Source organism: Euwallacea fornicatus, chromosome 20, assembly GCF_040115645.1.
Source record: "Euwallacea fornicatus isolate EFF26 chromosome 20, ASM4011564v1, whole genome shotgun sequence".
In the NCBI taxonomy this organism is placed as follows: domain Eukaryota; kingdom Metazoa; phylum Arthropoda; class Insecta; order Coleoptera; family Curculionidae; genus Euwallacea; species Euwallacea fornicatus.
Window position 1 is genome coordinate 1,297,534 of NC_089560.1, and position 14,989 is coordinate 1,312,522.

The 14,989-nt window shown below is 35.6% G+C and overlaps 1 protein-coding gene across 16 annotated transcripts in view; it reads left to right on the forward strand.

The window, feature by feature from the left end:
- The window catches only part of bru3 (bruno 3), a 457,921-nt gene that overhangs the window by 151,514 nt on the left and 291,418 nt on the right, over positions 1–14,989 (forward strand). Inside the window, exon 1 of one of the 16 annotated variants that reach the window (XM_066294038.1) lies at positions 8,835–8,905. The exons of 14 other annotated variants lie outside the window; for them this stretch is intronic. The gene's annotated coding sequence lies outside the window, so the exon portion shown is untranslated. Of the gene's footprint in view, positions 1–8,834; positions 8,906–14,989 lie in introns of those variants that run through there. One more of the 16 variants, XM_066294026.1, reaches the window with a different exon arrangement.

Consider the following 14,989-nt stretch of genomic DNA (forward strand, 5'->3'; position numbering starts at 1 on the left):
CTGGAAGCCTGGAAAGGTGATTTTAATTAATTCAGCTTCGCTGGGCTAGGACCAATTAAATTCATTTCCGACTGACACCTCACCATCATGACTGGAATTGGCAGGCCTTCCTGGGAAAAAAATTAAATAACAATTGTTGTGTTTACTACCAGGACGATCTGTGTTAATGGAATTGGGTCGGTTTAACGAAAAACTAAAGCGGATTTTTTAAATTCCCTCTCGGAAATGTGAAAGAAAAGGAGATAACACCAGGACTTAATCGCTTTATCCATGATTTAAGGTGCTATATCCAGTTTTAGTGCATATTTTTATTAGGCACCAAATTTACAACTGCTTTTAACGATATTAGACCGCTCCTGAGAGATGAGGCTCGTAACCTGAATACGTAATTCTATTTTACTTATCTATAGAGTGCACTCTTTGGATTCCCTCTCCAAATTTATATTACTTTATGTAAAAACTTATTAAATTTACTGTCGTAAAATATAAAGTAGCTTTGTGCTAGCGTTTGAGAAGCTGCCTAATAAATTTGCTTTTCTTTAGGAAGTATTAAACATGAAATTCACTAAATTGTGCTAATAGATTTAAAAAACCTATTTCTGGAAATTTATTTGTCTTTAGAACAGGATTTCAGCTAGACAAAGCGGTGACAGAATATTTTTCACAAAAGAAAGAAATGGCTGGAAATGGATCGTTTGACCATATAATATTAAAAGGGCTTCCACTAGGAGAAAGGTTTTATGTGCAGGACAATAAATCATCATTTTCTCTAAAGGAATTCTTTTTGATGGCAATTTAGTGCTTCGGCTGCGATAATTGTTTTGTTTGCATCCGGAAGGGAAATATTGAAAGAAAATGAAAAATAGATCTTTAGAAATTGACAACTCATGAATTTTTTGTTGCTGAGTTAGCGAATTCCCGAACATCGATCGAGATTTTATGTCTTTTGTTCCACAGCTTTAGAACTCCAATTCTTCACTGCATCAAACTTTCATCGGTTGCCTAAATCATTCACAGGTATTCCGATCCATAAGGAAAGTAAGCTCAGGCATAAACACTGCGCTTACATGACATAAATTCCAAGCAATAAAAAGGTGTCCTTATGCCAAAAAGAGCGTTATATCGCCGTTTCAAAGTGGCGATATGGGCCAGGAAACAGCCGTGTTGCATTTTCAAAACGGAGTTGCCCCATAAAATTGCATAAGATATTAGGGCGTTTATAAAATATATTGAACTAGATTCAGGGTTTTTAGAAGGGAAAGATATTCGACTTTAACGGATATGATCATTGTTGCACTTGTTGCATGAACTTCCAGTTAGAGAGGACAATAAAATGTGTGTCACCTCGTCTATAAGCGAACACTATTCCATTTAGAGGTGACTTTTAAAACTGTACTTTGTCGAGAATATCAAAAAATAATTCAACGTAAAAATGATCAAATGGCGCCTGAAGTGTTTATTAACATGGCGGAGAGTGATTAAAGTAATAGAAAAAGTTTGCGAGATTCGGTCGGGTTGGAGCCGGTGACAATTTTCGAGATGCGAACTGGGCTACTAAGACACCTGCCTCGTTTGGACCTACCGAGACATTTTTCTTCCATAATTTGAAAATGTTAGTGGTGTCGTGGGAAATGCTAAAGGAAAACGGATCGCATTCACGATCAGAGCGCGTTGTTCGCCATTCATTTTTAATATAGGGAGTGACGTTTAAATTCTTAAAAAAAAACGGACGATCTGCGATCTTGAATGCGATCCTTTTTGCTTTAACACCTCCCACCAGCACAACTAATACACCAACCTAATGAAATCCTCGAGCAATGGAAAAAAGGTACCGCAATAGTACCAACGAAGCTGCAGGGTCGTACTCGGGGCCGTATCGGGCATATAATTTTTGCACTTTCATTCCGTATCGTACAGTAGGTCAAAAAAGCATTCATACACCCATGCGAATGACGTTTATTTACATTTTTTTCTTAACTTAAAAACAATTGAGATACAAAAATAATTAATCCACACAAATAAGGCACTATACACTGATTTCTAAAAAAGTATTATCAAAAAACTGTTTCTTTGTACAAGAAAATCAAAGGAAAATGTCTTCAGGTGTGCCCAAAAAAGTATTCATACACTACCGAAAATGAACATTTGTAACTTTAAACACCAATGCAATGAAATCATTAATATTTTGTGGGATAACCCTTAACATCAATCACAGCTTGCAAACGACGATTCATTGATTCCACCAAATTACAAGTAACACTTTCAGGTATTTTGGACCATTCGTTTAAAATAATATTTTTTGGTTGTTCTTTACTTGAAATTTTCATTTTCCTAATCTGCCTTTCCAAATGTTCCCATAAATGCTCAATAGGATTGAGATCGGGAGATTGGGGAGGTGTTTTTAATAAATGAAGAGTGTTATATAGCAACCATTCCTAAACTAATTTCGATGAATGCTTCGGATCATTGTCTTGCTGGAAGTAGAATCCTTCAGCTATTCCAAGCCTTTCAGCACTGTTTTTTAAATTGGCCTCCAAGATATCTTTATACATCAATCTATCCATGTTTCCTTCAATAAAAGCCAAATTAACCACAACATTTGCTGCCATACATCCCCAAATCATTATGTTTCCACCGCCATGTTTAGCTGTCGCTTTCAAATTGCACTTCTTCAATCTTTCACCAGGTTTTCTCCATACCATCTTGGCACCATCTGATCCGGATATGTTGAATTTACTGTCATCAGAGAATATCACTTGTTTCCAAAACTCCATTGGCTTATTAATTTGTTTTAAAGCGAACGCAACTCATTTCTCTCCATTCACTTTATTTATCCACGGCTTTTTGGCTGCTCTTCTCCCATGGAATCCCATTCTCCTTATGTGATACCTAATAGTTTCAGGATGGATCTGTTGTCCAGTGGTCTCTTCTAGTTGTGAAGCGAGGTATGGTGCGCTTACACTAGGATTCGTTTTAATTTGATGGAGAATGTGGTTCTCATTTCGTTGAGTTATTTTTTTTGGCCTTCCACGACGTCTTAAATTTGCCACCGACCCAGTTGATTTATATTTCTGTATTATGTACTGAATAGTAGGACAGCTTATTCCAACAGATTTTCCTTCCTGATGATATTTGATTATTAACTTTTTGATATCTTCACTAATTTCTTTTCCTCTTCGGTCCATAGTTATTATTTTTAAATCCACTTTGCACTAACTTGGTTTAAAAAGAACTAGTAAATACTTATCGCAAATAAATGGAATTTATATACAAGAAACTTAATAAAAAAAGGACCAGAATGTTTGTGTATGAATACTTTTTTGGGCACACCTGAAGACATTTTCCTTTGATTTTCCTGTACAAAGAAACAGTTTTTTGATCATTTTTTTTTAGAAATCAGTGTAATAGTGCCTTATTTGTGTGGATTAATTATTTTTGTATCTCAATTGTTTTTAAGTTAAGAAAAAAATGTAAATAAACGTCATTCGCCTGGGTGTATGAATACTTTTTTGACCTACTGTATGTATTGCCATCTTGGCTTCTAGCACTATAACCGTTTTTAATACACTTGAGCTTGATTTGGTTGGTTGATGAGTGCATCGGCCCAAAGCTTTATTTCGAAATACTGACGTGGGCCAACCTGTGATTCAATGCGGTGAGCAGTCCTATTAGTCACCGCACGGCCGTTTGCAGTGTCGGATGACGAGTGCTTGGGAAATACGCTTTCTATGAAATATTCGTTTTAATGTATTATTATGTGTTAGCAAAAGCACCATGGTATGTGAGCAATGAGACCCTACATAATGATTTAAAGGTACCCACAATACGAGAAGAAATTGAAAACCACTCCAAAAAGTGCATTTTACGCCTTAATAGGCATCAAAATCACCTGGCTATAAACCTAGTGGACGCCAACAATTACTCTCACAGATTAAAAAGATACAATCCTTTAGAATTGAGTTACAGATTCAACAGATAAACAGGGAGATTAAACAGTTCGTCTCCCTCTACCTATTGTATTTAATTTCAATTATACAGGGTGTCCCACAAGTGTTTCATTATATTTCAGTGGGTAATAGTACATTGCAAAATAATATGACTCCCTATTTAAACCATATTCCAATAATGCTTCATTAAGAAGATACAGGGTGTTAAACTTTACTTAAAAAATCTAACTTTTATTGATATATTCAAAACCGTTTGAGATATGTAAGTGAAATTTGGCATGTTTTGAGAGTTAATGTAGACGCATTTATTTATGCAAAAGGGCTATTTTTCGTTTCACCAGTGACGTGCGTACGGACACCTCTCAGCACATTTTTAAAGAAAAACATGGTGCGCCACTGCTTTTTATCAAAATAAAAATTATTTTTAGAAGTTTAATTTCATTTAGAAGAAAAATGCTCACTTGACTCTTTTTCGTCCGACGTATCGTTTGCCAGTAAAAAATTGAATACCGTCTATATGCACGATATTCTCTAAATGGTTTTAATAATATTAAGTTTGTTTTAAATATTATTAATTTGCTATAACATTATAGAAATTGTTCAAATTGGTGGCCATTTTGTTAAATACATAATTGAGCTCGCCTGTTCATTGATACTCTGATACGTTGAAATATTCCAGGTGTGTTTTAAGTTTAACACCCTGTATCTTCTTAATGAAGCATTATTGGAATATGGTTTATATAGGGAGTCATATTATTTTTCAATGTACTATTACTCACTGAAGTATAATGAAACACTTGCGAGACACCCTGTATAAACAAGTTACTAAATGTCCCAAAATAATAGTGACACATTGTAACATGATGGTATTAATTTAAAAAAATATGTATTATTAATCCATTTGAAACTGGAAAACTCGCCCCCCTGGGGAATCTAAATCATGTCGTTTGCGATCGCATCCACCACTTCCATACGTAAGACCATAATAGGCTTAAATGTACCCAGGGTTGAAACGTAATTTTGGCCTCGTTGGAAAAATTCCGGTCGAGGGCCAAATCCAAAGGAGAAATTGGGCGAGGTTTAAGGAACATTCGTTAGGTGTCCATTAAAAAGTTTGCGCTAAATCCGACTGCGTGCTTCACGAATGTTCAATTAACTGTAAGAATTATTATTAACATGTAACGTAATTGCTTCGGGCACTTCAAAGCGAATGGTTTGTCCCGCTGTGTGAAAAGTAAATATTCGATTGACAAATTAAAAATTAATTTTAATTAAATTCGACGTCACTAGTGGAAACATCCAAATTAACTTATCACTTATGCTCTGTCGGCAAAATGCGATACAAATACACACATTTGGTGCGGTAATTAAAGTTTTGTTTATTCGTTTAATTTCCAGTGCAAAATCGACTTTCTATGGGCCACTATCATTTTTTAGTTCGGTCATGCGGAATTTTATCGTTGTGTACTTTTGTTATTTGATCATATTTTACGGTTTTAGTGTGACCCAAATGGCGCTTTGAACGGAAACAAATTTGAACTTTTTAATAGTCAAATTACTTGCTACTTTGTGATAAAATTCCGTCCGATATTAATTTTTTTTTTAATGTCATGAAATATGTCCTGACCGCGAAAGAAAATGAATTGTTTATGTCGTTTAAATAATGCTCGATGTGATCGTTTCAAATACCGCTGCGTCGCGCAATATCGGAATAATAGTCGAGTTTTTTTGTGCATCAATTTCTTTTGGTAAATGTATAACTACGCATTTCAGAGGATTATTTTAGCGTAAAATATTGCAGGTAAATTCGTTTTTGTCAGGTAAATTCCACATGAATAGGACAGGCCGATATGTTCATGTAGGGATTATTATTAAATTGTAAATTGATATTATTTTAAATATCTGTTTGATGTGAGCATGTGTGCCAATATGCACGAATAATAATTTTCAGAAATATTTTAGTAATTCGGTTATTTTGAAATGGCTTCCAGGCTCAAGAGGACGCAAAAAGACACACTTGAAAACACTTCCTATTTGTTTTAATTGTTCATGCACGTCGCTTTGGGTCTAGATGGAGGCGATCAATTGCATTAAATTTGCAGTGGTTTATGCGAGGCATTTTGCAGAACACATTTCGTTTCGCCCTGAATACATCAGCGAACTAATCTAGAGTCTCTGCCAACGCACCACATTTCCCTCCACCAACAAAGGAAAAACTACGTGTCAATTACTCTGTGGTTAAATATGGGGTAAATGGCTTAATCAGCACCGAGTCCTTTTTTTAATGATCACCCCTTATCAATCTAATGGATTCTGGTTATCATAAAAAGACCCTTAGCGATGTAATTTAATCTTAATTTAAAAAGTTGTAATTTAACTTAATGAGAAAAAAAAAGGCGAAGGACAAGTCATTCGAGAGCATAAATCAATCGTGAATACCTTTTCTCCATGCCACAATTTATTCGTCCAAGGTACATTTAACAAAGCACATTTGTTTAGAAAAAGAGTTCGGAAAATTGATGGGAATTTACAGATTCCACTCGAAAGGTATTTCCATTCAGGTGAAGTCTAATGACTTCAATTTTTTAATGCCCCTTTGATATACTCATTTAATCGGGCGGAACAAAGAGGTATTTGACTGCTAAAATTGATATCGCACATTTAAAAGACAACTTTCGCAGCTGCTATAAATAACCTTTTAATTAACCAATTATTAATTTCTAACTCGAGCAAATTGTAATAATTAACCCAACCCTATTGAAACATATACCAACAATGTCTAACGAGCGACGAGCACGAAACTTTGCATTTTAAATGGTATTAATAAGGTCGGCATGCCAACTTGTATTGTTAAAGGCGCCGTCATTGGCAATATTCAAAAGATTTAGAACCATTTTACCAGTGATTTTAAATTTATCATAAAATAGTTAAATCGCAATAAATAAATGCCTCGACTATGTTATGTCTCTGTTTTATATCGCAATAGGAAAATGTGTATCATATTTTGTGCAATTGTGAGTGTAATTACGTGGTCCGAGTTTTTGAAGAAAACTTGAGGTCGGGCACCCACGACTAATAGAATGTGAAATTTTCCTCCACGTGGAAATATAATCACTTTTGCTAATCGTTGCGGATAGTGGAATATCTCAGATTTCTCTGTCGCAGTCCTGCCCTTTTTGACTTTTCCATTTCATTCTTTAAACACACTTTAAACCTGCTTGACGGATGTTAGTGTAATGAAAATTTCCCCAACAAACCCCTTAACGGAAGAATATTTAAGGAAGACTTAATTTTTAACTAGTCCTGTAGAAAGTTTGCGTACCACCAGACACGCAAACGAAAACAGTTAAGTATGCAATGGGCTTGGCAATATCGTATACATTGAATTTTTCCCATTTTCCTTATTGTTAGTATTGCGTAGTATTGATTGAGCTATTTCATATTTTATGTGAATTAATGTTCGCGAAAGTGAATAATAGAGGGAGAACTAATACATAAACGAGCTCCCAATTATACGTGCTGGAAATGAGGGGTATATTTCTCTCTCTAGGCTAAAGCCGGGTAGATGTAACGATGAAATTCAATGTTTCATCCCTCAATAGCGTGTGCTTTGACCAACAAAATCCTAGTGTCCTGTAAGAACCTAAAAGAAAGCCGGAAATTGAACTCTTAAAGAGTGTGAACCGGGCCATGTCTTCTAAATCGTCCAATTAAGAGCACATACCTCCGGCTAGAAATCCCAACCTCGAAGCGCTCCTCCTCTACGTATCCCTTATTTCGGAGGACATGAGTTGGTAAAAACTCGGAGGAATTCGACCTATCTATTACTCAGTACGCCCGATAGACGCGATATCCCACTGTGCCTCCAATTTTAGCCCCCTCCCCCAATCCATTTATTGGACCCGAAAATGGTTCTACCGATGGAATTCAGTACCTTGAGTAAAAGGCAAAAAATAACAATATTTGATTCATAGTTGTGATATTACATAAACCAGAAAAGTATTCTCTCCCTGTCTCGGACAATGGCGGACCTCAAAGCTATGTGGCTCGCTTCGCTAACTTTTGCTCCCGGCAGAAAAGGAACGCTTCCTTTCTGGGTGCGTAATTTACTAATTCTACTCCTGCAGAAGCCTTACGTAATATCTGTTTCGTTAGATTGCTTGAAATATTTATCACAAAAATTTCGGTTTTTGTCAGAAAATCTTTCCCTCAGGTAAGAATTTGGGCCAAGCGGACTCTACCCCTATAAAACCTGATTAAAATATTCATGTCGGGAGCCTGATATTTTTACTCTAGAATATATACTTCTGACTTGAGTATTCTCGCTATTAAAAAAGTCCATTTTCATTCCATTAGCAATCGTTAAATATTTAATACTACAGCGTTCGTTTGGCTACGCTTTGTTCAACTTTCTTTCCTTTGGGGACCTTCGCCGGAAAACTTGGGTATGCTAATGGATTTCGTTTAATTCACAATATCTCAAAATAGGTTTCCACCTCACTTTAAATTGTAAACTAGCGCGGTAAATCGATACTATGCTCTGGAGCCAAAATTCAAAACCACAAACATGTTTTCACCATCGGCAGCCCATCGTAATCAACAGTGATATAAAGCACTATTTGTTCATGGCCATAATTAGTGCTTGATTTACGGCATATACCCATGGATACATTGCTCACAATAATCATAACAGATGCGCCTCTTATTTGTGCCCAATACCTATTTCTAGCATACTGAATTATTGGTAAACAGTCCGAGCCATTGAGTAATTGCAACCAGCTTTGTTTCGTTAGTAAATCAGCTCTAATGACTCTGTTTACGAACGGAGATATCATTGATATATTGAAGTAGTGTGGCTTAAAAATGATATGAAATTTGTCTTTTGCAGAGACTGACCGCAGCGCCACCTGCTGGCGACTCGGCCCGGTCCTGCGTGCGCTTCAAATGTTGGTTTTGTGGTACGTTGCCTAATGGCCACTCCGCCACTGGATGTTTTTATCTGTGTTGTCGTGTATTTAATTTTCAAGTTTCTAGTGACAAAATTGATGTTGTTTCTTGTTTCGTGACGGGCTAGAGAATGAGTCTTTTTATAAAGCCATGAGGGAAAGGAGTTTTGAAACATTCAGTCACACGCTGAGACTCCTCTCAAGCCAAGTTCTTTTGTCACTTTAAGGGTTTATTTATGTCACTTAAAGTTCTTTCGGTGCACGATTTCTATTTGTGCTAGAGTGTTCTTTGTGGGGTGACTTATTAGAAAACTGCACCTCAAATAATTTTTTTAATAACATTTACTTCATTTTCAATGTGTGTAATAATGAAAAAATACTTTGTGATTATTACACATTTTGCAGCACTTACAGTGTGTTCGATGTAATAGTTTTTGCATGAATCTACACTGGGTTCAAGCTTTAGATGTTGTGTGATTTACCTACATTCGTCCACGAGATAATTCTCAGGGAAAGTTTCAATCAGGAACACGTAAGTTAATCGAAGGAAGTGAAAATATTGAATTTTTGTGACCGGTGTTAACTCAAACAATTTTGGTTGGTCGCTCTACGATTTTTGTCCACCTTGATAGTTTATTATTTTCTCATTATCTGCCAGTTGTCATGGAACTTGGCATAAAAAGGAGATTTTAAATAGAAAAAATGAAAATGTCGCGGTAAAAGAGCGAGATAATTGAGCTAGAAAAATGACAGGACAACGAAATTCGAGTGAAAAGGTCTAGAGTTCAAACGGAGGAAGAAACAGTAAATTGAACACCTTCATTTCCTACGAAGAAATTGTTAAAAATTTATTAAATTCTGATGATAACTGGAGCAGACTTTCAAAATTTTATTTACCTTGAAAAACAATGGAAGAATTTATTAATTGCAAGGAATTTTATGAAGTTGATGAAATTCGGTTGGTTCATGAATAAAGTTCCTATTGCGCCGCAACAGAAGGCACTGGCACACTTCAACTACGCAAGCCCAAAGAAAATTTCAAAAAATTAAATGAACGTGTTAACAATCGTAGGTAAGATTATACGTGCGAAGAACAAGTTGATCTCCTTTCAAATGAGGATGGCTGAATTAGTTCCAAAAAATCGATTAACATTCATGAAAAACTCAAAAGCTTCAGGTGATAAATAGACCCCCCCCCCTCCCCCTGGTGTACCCGAAGGCTCGGCGAGAAAGTAGTAAACGATCATTTTAAATGTCTTATTAAGAACGACATACGGTGGTCAAGATAATTGTGAATAATTAAATCACCCTGAAAGTGGATATTTAATTTAATCCATGTCGTTTCTCTGACATGAACCGGCAACCTAAATATAATAATGTTCGGTCCCGAAATATTCGGTAGAGAAAGAGAATTGATAATGGAATATCGCCCTAAGATCAGAGGCTTCGGCTCTCAGCCAGCAAAACTGCATTTCTCAGTGTAATTTACCGATTTTGCCCGATTTAACAGTCATTTTATCATTTATTATAGATTATACCTAACGTTGGAAACGTTACCGCATCGCCTTCACTTTTTTTTGTTAACTTATTTAAAATCCGTTCGACGTGAACAATTTTGGCAAGAATTGCTGGCCCACCTGGTCAAAGAGAATGACGTCTATTTAGATGGATTACTCATAAATAAAAAAGCCACTTTTCACCGCTCAATTCCAGGCAGTAAACGTGGTTTTCAAATCTTTTGATCATCTGTCTTCATTAGGAACACAATGGACGGGTTTAGAGATGTCTGTTCTTTTAGATGATGTAACTTTTCCTCTTCTCTTTGTTCTGTGACTCATGTACCGCCACGCCATTGTTTCCCCACTCGACAGAGAATAATTTAGACTATTTTAAGCTGAATTGGCTTGAATTAATGTTGTCAAGTGCTTTTTATAGGTGGTTATTTATTTCAGTTGCAAACCATGGAGTGTGGGGGTTTATTCAAATCGTTTAGAATGGAAGACAATAACAGGGTATATCCATCTAGGTCGTTGCCACATTTCCTTTCACTGTAACCTTTAGCGAAATATCAACAGTCCACGTTGACGTTATCGCAGCAATTTCTGCTTAATTTCCGTACAAAATGTCGATGCGATTTGCATAAGCGCGGTGCCAGATTTTCAATTTCCCGACTGGAATTAGCAAAACTGTTCGACGTTTTTAGTTTTGGGTTTTCCCCAGGTCCCCAGAAGGGTGAAAAATTGCAAATGGTATGCCATAAAAGATTTCCCCGGAAGATCCTCTAAACTGGTAATAAAATCCTACAATGCCGATTGTCGTTTCAGACGTTACGTAAAGCCTAAAAGCGACGCCAGACGTTTGTTTATGACTCCAACATTAACCTACCTTCCATTTTGATGACCGTTTTAATGACATCGTCGTAATGCCCGCCATGGCATAACTTCGCAATCGTTACTGTTATTCGTCTTGTTTTGTTGGACAGTCAGAGCATAAACGGCCGTTCCAATTTGGGTGTCGAATCATTTTGTTTCACATTGTTTTGGGCAATTTGAATCGCTCATTGAAATTCAGTTGTTCTCCATAAACAAAACTCTCGCAGAGTTGGTTGGAAATTAGTCCCGGACCTAGGGCTCCAAGACATTAACCGTTTCAACGGTGCGCGACGTCAACCAACCAAGTAAGACCAGTAACGAAGTGTGGCGTCATGTGAGCCTTCACAGTACATTTCGAAAATTGAAGTTAGATTCAATTTATTCTTGTGCGGTGAAATTTTTATTGATTATATAACTGGTAACAAAGTCATATACGAAGGCAATTTTTCAGCCTAAATATCACACCAAAATAGAGGAATATTATTACCTTACACAACCCCGTTCCAGTAAATTATGGAATTGAATTCGCGGCACGTAGTATCATTCTGCTCAGCGATTCCTTGCAAATATGTCACCATCAATTTCTGACAGAATAATATACTATTGAGACAGTGCCACTGCAGAAATACCATATTTTCCACCGATACTATGGATATTTTATAGACGCACTTAAATATAATTGTACAACGATAAAACTTGCGGAAAAACATTGGATAGGGGCTATAATGTGTGAGTAATAATGCATCTAAAATTCACTTTATAAACTTCTTTTCTTCTGGCGTAAAGACTTTGAAATTCGAGTCAGGCCCGTCGTCTGTGCTAAAAGCTTAAGACTAACTGCTTCATAGTTTCTCCGTGGCGCAGAAATATTCTCATTAGAATTTCGTCAGACGCTTTTGGGAACATTATCAATCCGAACGCATAATTTCGAAACACGACCCCATTCGGTAATTTAACGGCTTAATCAAAGTTCACAACACGTATTAGGGGTCCCTTTGGCGTTGCTTTCGTGCATGTTAACTAAATCGTACCTTGGTTTGACAAAGTGTTGCCGCTATTTTGCTCGAATCTGTCTTGAACGAATCTGATTCGATCAAATTTGATTATCGAGTTCGAGGGCTTCAAGCCTTTTAAAAGGGCTATAGGCGATACAATAAAAGCGCATTTCTTCGCTTGAATGCTAACTCAGTTTGGAGTCTGGAGCAAGAAGCTGGATTAAGTTTACGTAAATGCCTTAGGCTTCCCCGAAATAAGCTAAAGAAACATACGGACGAACACTGAACCTTTATGAGCACCCGTACTGTACACGTAGTAAATCAAAACTATAAAGAAATATATTCCAATATTTCTATTAAAGCTCTTATAGGGTGCATTATTGTGTAAGGAGATGGAGGCCAGGAGTTTTCTAATAATATAATGTACTTTTCGGCTGGGTCATCCAATTTATGTTCAAATTACATCTCAGGTTAAAACAAACATTACTGCTGAAATTTGCTGCATTTGATGAGGAGTAGGTCCCAGAATAGATATACCAAGAGAACGAATAGATCAAAAATTTCTGAATTACGTTTGGGGGTTGGCTCCTACCTATTGTAAAACTCTGGTATGCAAAAGATTAGTCGATTCCGTATTATATAAGGTGTTTTCTAGACAAATTTCTAAAAATCATCACTTATAAAGTGTCTTTATTTTCCAAAATGCCAAAAAATTCCTCAAAAAAGTTGTTTAGGATTCAATCGTACATCCCCGTATCAATTTTCAGAAATATAAGAGTAGTTTTTGAAAAAATATTTAATTTGGAATCCTACAACAAATATCTCATGAGCATCGTAACAAATAATAAATATAAAATTTAATACATTATATATATAAAAAAAACTAATTAGCAATGTGTTAGCCATTTTTTAATAATTGTTTATTCGATATAACTACTATCCATATCCGCAAATCTTTCGATTTTTCATCGTTAAATTCCTTAAATGTGTTTTGAATATGTTCCCACAAAAACGAAATTAGGCTTTGACACAAATTATCAAACGTTGTCATTTTTGCCTCTAATTGATTAACTGACGTTGAATCACCCGAAACGGACCAATCAAGTGGCCCCCGATATCACCAGATCTTTCATTATTGGATTTTTTTTTATGGGATCGACTCAAAAAATTGGTTAATGCTGAAACACTTCCTAATAATGCAGCAATATTGTAGCAAAGAATTACAAACGGTGTGACCTCTTTAACGATGGAAAAATCATTGTTAAACTTTTTTTTTAAGTTTTATATTCTTGCAAATGAGTACAAAGATGCAAGATTTTTGTAAGAAACAATTTTTTTTTAATTGAATACTTTCGTATCTTTAAAAAAAAAGACACTTTATTGATGATGATTTTTACAAATGCGTTAATAAAGCACGCTGTATAACACGAAATCAAGTCATTTGCTGTACATAAGTACTCAACCCCCAAACGTCATTAAAAAAACTCAAAGTTATTGGTCCATTTGTTCTCTTGTTACGTCAATCCTGTTACACTGTATATAACTGAAATTTTACTATTAATAACAAAATAGTGAAGATAATTATTATTCTAAACTTAGCTTATGCTCTAGAACAGGAAACTAGATCCATCCTACATAAAACTCTTAATAATAAAAATTTATATTTATTATTATTGCCCTTTACTCCTCGCATTCCGGGGACCGGAATTGTAATGTGGCAGTAACTCAAATTAATGAGTCAATTTTGAGGAAAGCTTCAAGTCGCTGCCGGGAAATGCGGTTGTTATACGTGAATAACTTACCTTTAATGCACCCTTTTAATACAGTTAGTGTATTAACTTCCTAAGTCCTTAGATGCTTAGCAGCTTATAGCCATAATTTCATGTTTTTAAAAGGGTTTTAATGTATTATGTCCGGTCGGATTTAAAATGTTGTGATCATTTTGAACAAATTTTGAAAACAGGTGATATAGAATGATGAGTTGTTTGGGAGGGCAAAAGATTAAAGTCTGGCTAAGAAGGAACCGTTCGTGGTAAAATATAACACAAGGAGGTATTACAGGAAATTTCTTAAATTCGAGAAAATCTTTTAGAGAAATGTTGATGTTTGAGTAATGTAAGTTGTAAGACATTTTTCGTTACGAAGAAAGTATAGATGAGTAAAGCGGAGAGGAATTTCATATATTGTTGAGTAAGTCAAATAAATAAACCCAGTAATAATTGACATTTGCAATTTAATAATAATGTGACGTGGAGTTAGCTGAGATCAGAGGGACCTTAAAACGCAAAAATTCTTATATTCTCTTTATAATGAAAATCGTAAAAAAATCCATTCTTCTTTCAATGCCCCTGGAGAGAAATTATCATAAAACGTCTAATAATGAAATTGTTATAGCAAAATGGAGAATATTCTCCAATGTAGGCGTAATCTCTAGGAGTCTAAAAAAGAGAAATTCATTTACAGTTTTCATATATTCTAAAACAGCGAACTGCATATAAGAAGTTTCCTCATGGACATGAACGAATATTTTCAGAAATGTATGACCTCATGGTCCAAGCTTTTGTAATCCTTGAAAACTCTACTTTCTTCATCGCGGGAATAACAATAACTAGAAAGGCGTTATCCAAACATCATACATCCAACTCAACGTTTTATTTACTACGACGAGAATAGACAGATATGGTATGATGTCCATACCATGGATCTTCAAAGCATAGAAACCTATACTT